At 32.8% G+C, this 8,003-nt stretch overlaps 1 long non-coding RNA gene across 1 annotated transcript; it reads right to left on the minus strand.

Annotated features, from left to right (window-relative positions):
* Positions 1-216: 216 nt before the first annotated feature.
* LOC147326960 (uncharacterized) lies at positions 217-1,822 on the minus strand. Its single transcript, XR_015130008.1, has 3 exons — positions 1,014-1,822; positions 817-928; positions 217-736 (listed from the first exon to the last, which is right to left on the minus strand). It is a non-coding gene; the product is annotated as an uncharacterized LOC147326960 (long non-coding RNA).
* Positions 1,823-8,003: the final 6,181 nt, after the last annotated feature.

Consider the following 8,003-nt stretch of genomic DNA (forward strand, 5'->3'; position numbering starts at 1 on the left):
GCCATTTGGTCCCTTGTAAGTTTAAGTGACCTGTATAAACCTCATATTCTATCAGTTGATGGTGATGGTGTACTGCATCTGGTGCAGCCTCCTGTTGAGCCAGACCAACATGCAGTTGTGAGTAATACTCCACAGATTATATGAGTTTACAGTAGAACAGCAATGTTGTTAACTTCTTTACTACAGGAAAATAATGAAGAAACATTGACAGCTGTTACAGAGGAGGAAGCAACAGAGACACTTTATGAGGTTTACATCTTTTAATACTTTGTGTACAGGAAACACAGGCGACCAATAAAGCCAGTTGAACAAAAAATCTGTTTATTCTTCTTTCAACATGTTGAGGTGATGGGTCAAAGGAAATGATTGTGACATATGGTGTCTCTGACTGCGCTTCCATCTTGTATGTCCGTGGGAGGGTCAGGATGTTCATGGTTTGGATCACTGCTGATGTTTGGTTCAGAAGGACAGTGTTCTCCTCTAATTGTGGCAATGTTGTGAAGAATCACACATGCCACAATAATGTCACATGCCCTTTCTGGGGTGACCCTGAGTCTTTGCAGGCACTGGAACCGGGCCTTAAGCATTCCGATAGTCATTTCAATTCTGGCTCTTGTCCTGCAATTAGCCAGATTATATCGCTGCTGTGGGCCCGGTTCAGGGTCAGGGTAAGGGGTAAGCAAATAGGGTAAACATGGATACCCCCTATCACCAAGCAAGTAGCCAGTGAACTCTCCTAAGACAGAAGGATACACTTCAGTTCAAATGTCCCTGAAGCAATTGGTCTTTATATATTTTAAAGTATTCTCAACTCACCATGTCCAAATTTTGTGCTCAGTGTACATTCACGGAATATTTGTGAGTCATGGACAGAGCCTGGCCACTTGGCTTCCACATTTGTGATAATGTTGGCAGCATCACATATGATCTTCACAGTGCAGAGAACACAAATTAGCATCCATTACTATAATGAAATAATTTGTTAGTTTGAAATGCTACAGGGAACTATGTACCTGTACATTAATGCTGTGGAAAGACTTCCTGTTCACATAGTCTCCTTCATTTACTGAAGGAGCAATGATTGGAATGTGAGTACCATCTATACAGCCAATCACGCCTGGGAACCGTGAAAATAAATGTAAAATTTAAGTAGTAGTCCAAGTATCACCACATCATAAATTAAGTTTTGGTCATCCTGATACCTGCAATTTTGTGGCATCCCTCTTTGATAAATCTTGTGGGTCTATGACCGGGGAACACAAACGAGTACAGGAGACGTTTCAGTGCAACTGTAACATTCCTGACTGCCCGACAGACGGTAGCCTTGGAAACGTGCTCAGCGTCACCAATATTATACAGAAAGCTCCCGTTTGCAAAAAACCGAAGTGCAATACAAATAATATGTACAGAACTGAGAGGATGTCCACGATGTGTCACATGCGTAATATATGGCCTGAGGATGTTATCCAAATAACTTATAGATTGTGCTGAGAAACGGTAACGTTCACACAGAAAATCATCAGGAAATGATAAAATGTCCAAACGCGCTCTGATCACTCTCTCCCGGCGGAGAGCTCTGCGGAGAATTTGGGCTTCACGATCTACTGGCTCTTCAAGGAAGGGGCACGCCATGTCCGACACTTCCTACTGTCAGGTTTCCGACAAAGGGGCGGAGACAGTCAGGGTTAGTTGTAGTAAACCTGCTAGGGGGCAGGTTAGCTTCACGGAGTGTGTCGTCATAGTGACTCACTGAGGCTTCATCTGAACTCGCTTTGTGAAACCGAAAACCCAGAGTTTTCGTTAACTCAGGGTATACTTACTCAGTTTTTCCACTAAACCGGCTTCCTGAAACAGGGCCCAGACAATGGAATATGAATGAAAACAACAGAATTTGAATGAAAAGAACAGAATTTGATCAAAAACCAAAGAACTTTGAATGAAAACAAAAGAATTTGAACGAAAACAACGGAATTTGAATGAAAACAATTAAATTAGAATGTACAAAACAGAGTTTGATGTAAAACAATTAAATTAGAATATATAGAACATAGTTTGAATGAAAGCAACAGAATTCTAAAACAAACAATCGAATTTGAATAAAAAGAGTAGAATTAGAATGAAAACAACGGAATTTGAAAAAACAGAACAAAATTTGAATCAAAACAATGGAATTTGAATGAAAACAACAGAATTGGAATGAAAACAATGAAATTAGAATGTACAGAACAGAGTTTGAATTAAAACAATTGAATTAGAATGTACAGAACAGAGTTTGAATTAAAACAATTGAATTAGAATGTACAGAACAGAGTTTGAATGAAAACAACGGAAGTAGAATGTATAGAACAGAGTTTGAATGAAAACAACAGAATTCTAAAACAAACAATAGAATTTGAATAAAAAGAGTAGAATTAGAATGAAAACAAACGCATTTGAATGAAAACAATGGAATTTGAATGAAAACAACAGAATTTGAATGAAAACAACGGAATTTGAATGAAAATAAACAAAATTAGAATGTACAGAACAGTTTGAATGAAAACTACGGAATTACAATGTATAGAACAGAGTTTGAATGAAAGCAAGATTGCCTCAGTTGTATCGTGAGTGTAATTTCAAATAAAATAAAATAAAACTCAGAAGCGTCTATTCTTCTTCTTCTTCTTCTTCTTCTTCTTCTTCTTAATAAACAATGGGATTTGAATGAAAACAACAGAATTTGAGAACAAACACAGGAATTTGAATTAAAACAATGAAATTTGAATGAAAACAACAGAATTGGAATTAAAAGAACAGAATGTGATCAAAAGCCAAAGAATTTGCATGAAAACAACAGAATTTGAACGAAAACAACGGAATTTGATTGAAAACAACAGGATTATAATGTATAGAACAGAGTTTGAATGATAGCAACAGAATTCTAAAACAAACAATAGATTTTGAATAAAAAGAGTAGAATTAGAATGAAAACAAAAGCATTTGAATGAAAACAACGGAATTTGAATGAACAGAACAGAATTTGAATGAAAACAATTGAATTTGAATGAAAACAACGAAATTAGAATGTATAGAACAGAGTTTGAATGAAAACAACGAAATTAGAATGTATAGAACAGAGTTTGAATGAAAACAATGGAATTAGAATGTATAGAACAGAGTTTGAATGAAAGCAACAGAATTCTAAAACAAACAATAGAATCTGAATAAAAAGAGTAGAATTAGAATGAAAACAAAAGCATCTGAATGAAAACAATGGAATTTCAATGAAAAGAACGGAATTTGACAACAAACAATAGAATCTGAATAAAAAGAGTAGAATTAGAATGAAAACAAAAGCATTTGAATGAAATCAAAAGAATTTGAATGAAAACAACAGAATTTGCATGAAAACAACGAAATTAGAATGTATAGAACAGAATTTGAATGAAAGCAACAGAATTCTAAAACAAACAATAGAATCTGAATAAAAAGAGTAGAATTAGAATGAAAACAAAAGCATTTGAATGAAAACAACGGAATTTCAATGAAAAGAACAGAATTTGAGAACAAACAATGGAATCTGAATGAAAACAACAGAGTTTGAACGAAAACAACGGAATTTGAATGAAAACAACGAAATTAGAATGTACAGAACAGAGTTTGAATTAAAACAATGGAATTAGAATATATAGAACGGAGTTTGAATGAAAGCAACAGAATTCTAAATCAAACAATAGAATCTGAATAAAAATAGTAGAATTAGAATGAAAACAAAAGCATTTGAATGAAAACAACGAAATTTCAATGAAAAGAACAGAATTTGAGAACAAACAATGGAATCTGAATGAAAACAACAGAATTTGAACGAAAACAACGGCATTTGAATGAAATCAAAAGAATTTGAATGAAAACAACAGAATTTGAATGAAAACAACGAAATTAGAATGTACAGAACAGAGTTTGAATGAAAACAATTGAATTAGAATGTATAGAACAGTTTGAATGAAAGCAACAGAATTCTAAAACAAACAATAGAATTTGAATAAAAAGAGTAGAATTAGAATGAAAACAAAAGCATTTGAATGAAAAGAACGGAATTTGAATGAACAGAACAGAATTTGAATGAAAACAATTGAATTTGAATCAAAACAACGAAATTAGAATGTATAGAACAGAGTTTGAATGAAAACAATGGAATTAGAATGTATAGAACAGAGTTTGAATGAAAGCAACAGAATTCTAAAACAAACAATAGAATCTGAATAAAAAGAGTAGAATTAGAATGTATAGAACAGAGTTTGAATGAAAGCAACAGAATTCTAAAACAAACAATAGAATCTGAATAAAAAGAGTAGAATTAGAATGAAAACAAAAGCATGTGAATGAAAACAATGGAATTTCAATGAAAAGAACGGAATTTGACAACAAACAATAGAATCTGAATAAAAAGAGTAGAATTAGAATGAAAACAAAAGCATTTGAATGAAATCAAAAGAATTTGAATGAAAACAACAGAATTTGAATGAAAACAACGAAATTAGAATGTACAGAACAGCGTTTGAATGAAAACAATGGAAGTAGAATGTATAGAACAGAGTTTGAATGAAAACAACGGAATTAGAATGTATAGAACAGAGTTTGAATGAAAGCAACAGAATTCTAAAACAAACAATAGAATTTGAATAAACAGAGTAGAATTAGAATGAAAACAAAAGCATTTGAATGAAAACAACGGAATTTGAATGAACAGAACAGAATTCACTTCCTGTTTGCCATTCATGTCACTTCCTGTTTGCCATTTGTTTGAAAGTTGTGTTTTTATCGTGTCCTGTGGATTTTTGAAATTTGGCCATCAATTTATGGAGCAAAGACTACTCAAATTGTTGGAACTTTTTGTACAACCCTGTCTGGATTACGACTTTGATACATGATATTGGACTGGACTAACGGAGTTAACGAGGTAATTGCAGGCTAGCCAACACGTTACCAGGCTAACAGCTGACTGAGGAATCAGCTGACTGAACCTGCTACCAGGGTAACCAGATAAAATGGGGCCGAAGAGGACACCGACAGCTGAGGAAGTCGAGGACATTAAAAAGTCTCTTGACTTCATAATGGAGGAAATTTCTACTATCAGACTGCAGCAGAAAAATATCATTGAAATTGTGGAGGAGGTAAAGCTCCTCTGCATCCAAAATGCCGAAAAAGATAAAATAATTGCATACCTGGAAAGTAAGGTCGCTGAGAACAAACAATAGAATTTGAATAAAAACAACAGAATTTGAGAACAAACAATGGAATTTGAATGAAAACAACAGAATTTGATCAAAAACCAAAGAATTTGAATGAAAACAACAGAATTTGAATGAAAACAACGAAAGAAGAATGTATAGAACAGAGTTTGAATGAAAGCAACAGAATTCTAAAACAAATAATAGAATTTGAATAAAAAGAACAGGGCCCTGTTTCAGGAAGCCGGTTTAGTGGAAAAACTGAGTAAGTATACCCTGAGTTAACGAAAACTCTGGGTTTTCGTTAACTCAGGGTAATTCACAACGGAAAACAACAGAATTTGAATGAAAACAACGAAATTAGAATGTACAGAACAGAGTTTGAATTAAAACAATGGAATTAGAATATATAGAACGGAGTTTGAATGAAAGCAACAGAATTCTAAATCAAACAATAGAATCTGAATAAAAATAGTAGAATTAGAATGAAAACAAAAGCATTTGAATGAAAACAACGGAATTTCAATGAAAAGAACAGAATTTGAGAACAAACAATGGAATCTGAATGAAAACAACAGAATTTGAACGAAAACAACGGCATTTGAATGAAATCAAAAGAATTTGAATGAAAACAACAGAATTTGAATGAAAACAACGAAATTAGAATGTACAGAACAGAGTTTGAATGAAAACAATTGAATTAGAATGTACAGAACAGAGTTTAAATGAAAACAACGGAATTAGAATGTATAGAACAGTTTGAATGAAAGCAACAGAATTCTAAAACAAACAATAGAATTTGAATAAAAAGAGTAGAATTAGAATGAAAACAAACGCATTTGAATGAAAAGAATGGAATTTGAATGAAAACAATTGAATTTGAATCAAAACAACGAAATTAGAATGTATAGAACAGAGTTTGAATGAAAACAATGGAATTAGAATGTATAGAACAGAGTTTGAATGAAAGCAACAGAATTCTAAAACAAACAATAGAATCTGAATAAAAAGAGTAGAATTAGAATGTATAGAACAGAGTTTGAATGAAAGCAACAGAATTCTAAAACAAACAATAGAATCTGAATAAAAAGAGTAGAATTAGAATGAAAACAAAAGCATGTGAATGAAAACAATGGAATTTCAATGAAAAGAACGGAATTTGACAACAAACAATAGAATCTGAATAAACAGAGTAGAATTAGAATGAAAACAAAAGCATTTGAATGAAAACAACGGAATTTGAATGAACAGAACAGAATTCACTTCCTGTTTGCCATTCATGTCACTTCCTGTTTGCCATTTGTTTGAAAGTTGTGTTTTTATCGTGTCCTGTGGATTTTTGAAATTTGGCCATCAATTTCTGGAGCAAAGACTACTCAAATTGTTGGAACTTTTTGTACAACCCTGTCTGGATTACGACTTTGATACATGATATTGGACTGGACTAACGGAGTTAACGAGGTAATTGCAGGCTAGCCAACACGTTACCAGGCTAACAGCTGACTGAGGAATCAGCTGACTGAACCTGCTACCAGGGTAACCAGATAAAATGGGGCCGAAGAGGACACCGACAGCTGAGGAAGTCGAGGACATTAAAAAGTCTCTTGACTTCATAATGGAGGAAATTTCTACTATCAGACTGCAGCAGAAAAATATCATTGAAATTGTGGAGGAGGTAAAGCTCCTCCGCATCCAAAATGCCGAAAGAGATAAAATAATTGCATACCTGGAAAGTAAGGTCGCTGAGAACAAACAATAGAATTTGAATAAAAACAACAGAATTTGAGAACAAACAATGGAATTTGAATGAAAACAACAGAATTTGATCAAAAACCAAAGAATTTGAATGAAAACAACAGAATTTGAATGAAAACAACGAAAGAAGAATGTATAGAACAGAGTTTGAATGAAAGCAACAGAATTCTAAAACAAATAATAGAATTTGAATAAAAAGAACAGGGCCCTGTTTCAGGAAGCCGGTTTAGTGGAAAAACTGAGTAAGTATACCCTGAGTTAACGAAAACTCTGGGTTTTCGTTAACTCAGGGTAATTCACAACGGAAAACAACGGAATTTGAATGAAAACAACGAAATTAGAATGTACAGAACAGAGTTTGAATTAAAACAATTAAATTAGAATATATAGAACAGAGTTTGAATGAAAGCAACAGAATTCTAAAACAAACAATAGAATTTGAATAAAAAGAGTAGAATTAGAATGAAAACAACGGAATTTGAAAAAACAGAACAGTATTTGAATCAAAACAATGGAATTTGAATGAAAAAAACGGAATTAAAATGAAAACGAAGGAATTTGAATGAAAACAACAGAATTTGAGAACAAACAATGTAATTTGAATGTAAACAACAGAATTTGAGAACAAACATAGGAATTTGAATTAAAACAATGAAATTTGAATGAAAACAACAGAATTGGAATGAAAACAACGAAATTAGAATGTACAGAACAGAGTTTGAATTAAAACAATTGAATTAAAATGTACAGGACAGAGGAATTTGAATGAAAACAACGGAAGTAGAATGTATAGAACAGAGTTTGCATGAAAACAACAGAATTCTAAAACAAACAATAGAATCTGAATAAAAAGAGTAGAATTAGAATGAAAACAAAAGCATTTGAATGAAAACAATGGAATTTCAATGAAAAGAACAGAATTTGAGAACAAACAATGGAATTTTAATGAAAACAACAGAATTTGAACGAAAACAACGGAATTTGAATGAAAACAACAGAATTTGAGAACAGGGCCCTGTTTCAGGAAGCCGGTTTAGT

This window comes from Aulonocara sp. 'chitande type north' Nkhata Bay, linkage group LG6 (assembly GCF_057382095.1).
Source record: "Aulonocara sp. 'chitande type north' Nkhata Bay isolate Kocher_YH1m ecotype deep benthic linkage group LG6, A_spYH_male_GT1.1, whole genome shotgun sequence".
Classification (NCBI taxonomy): domain Eukaryota; kingdom Metazoa; phylum Chordata; class Actinopteri; order Cichliformes; family Cichlidae; genus Aulonocara; species Aulonocara sp. 'chitande type north' Nkhata Bay.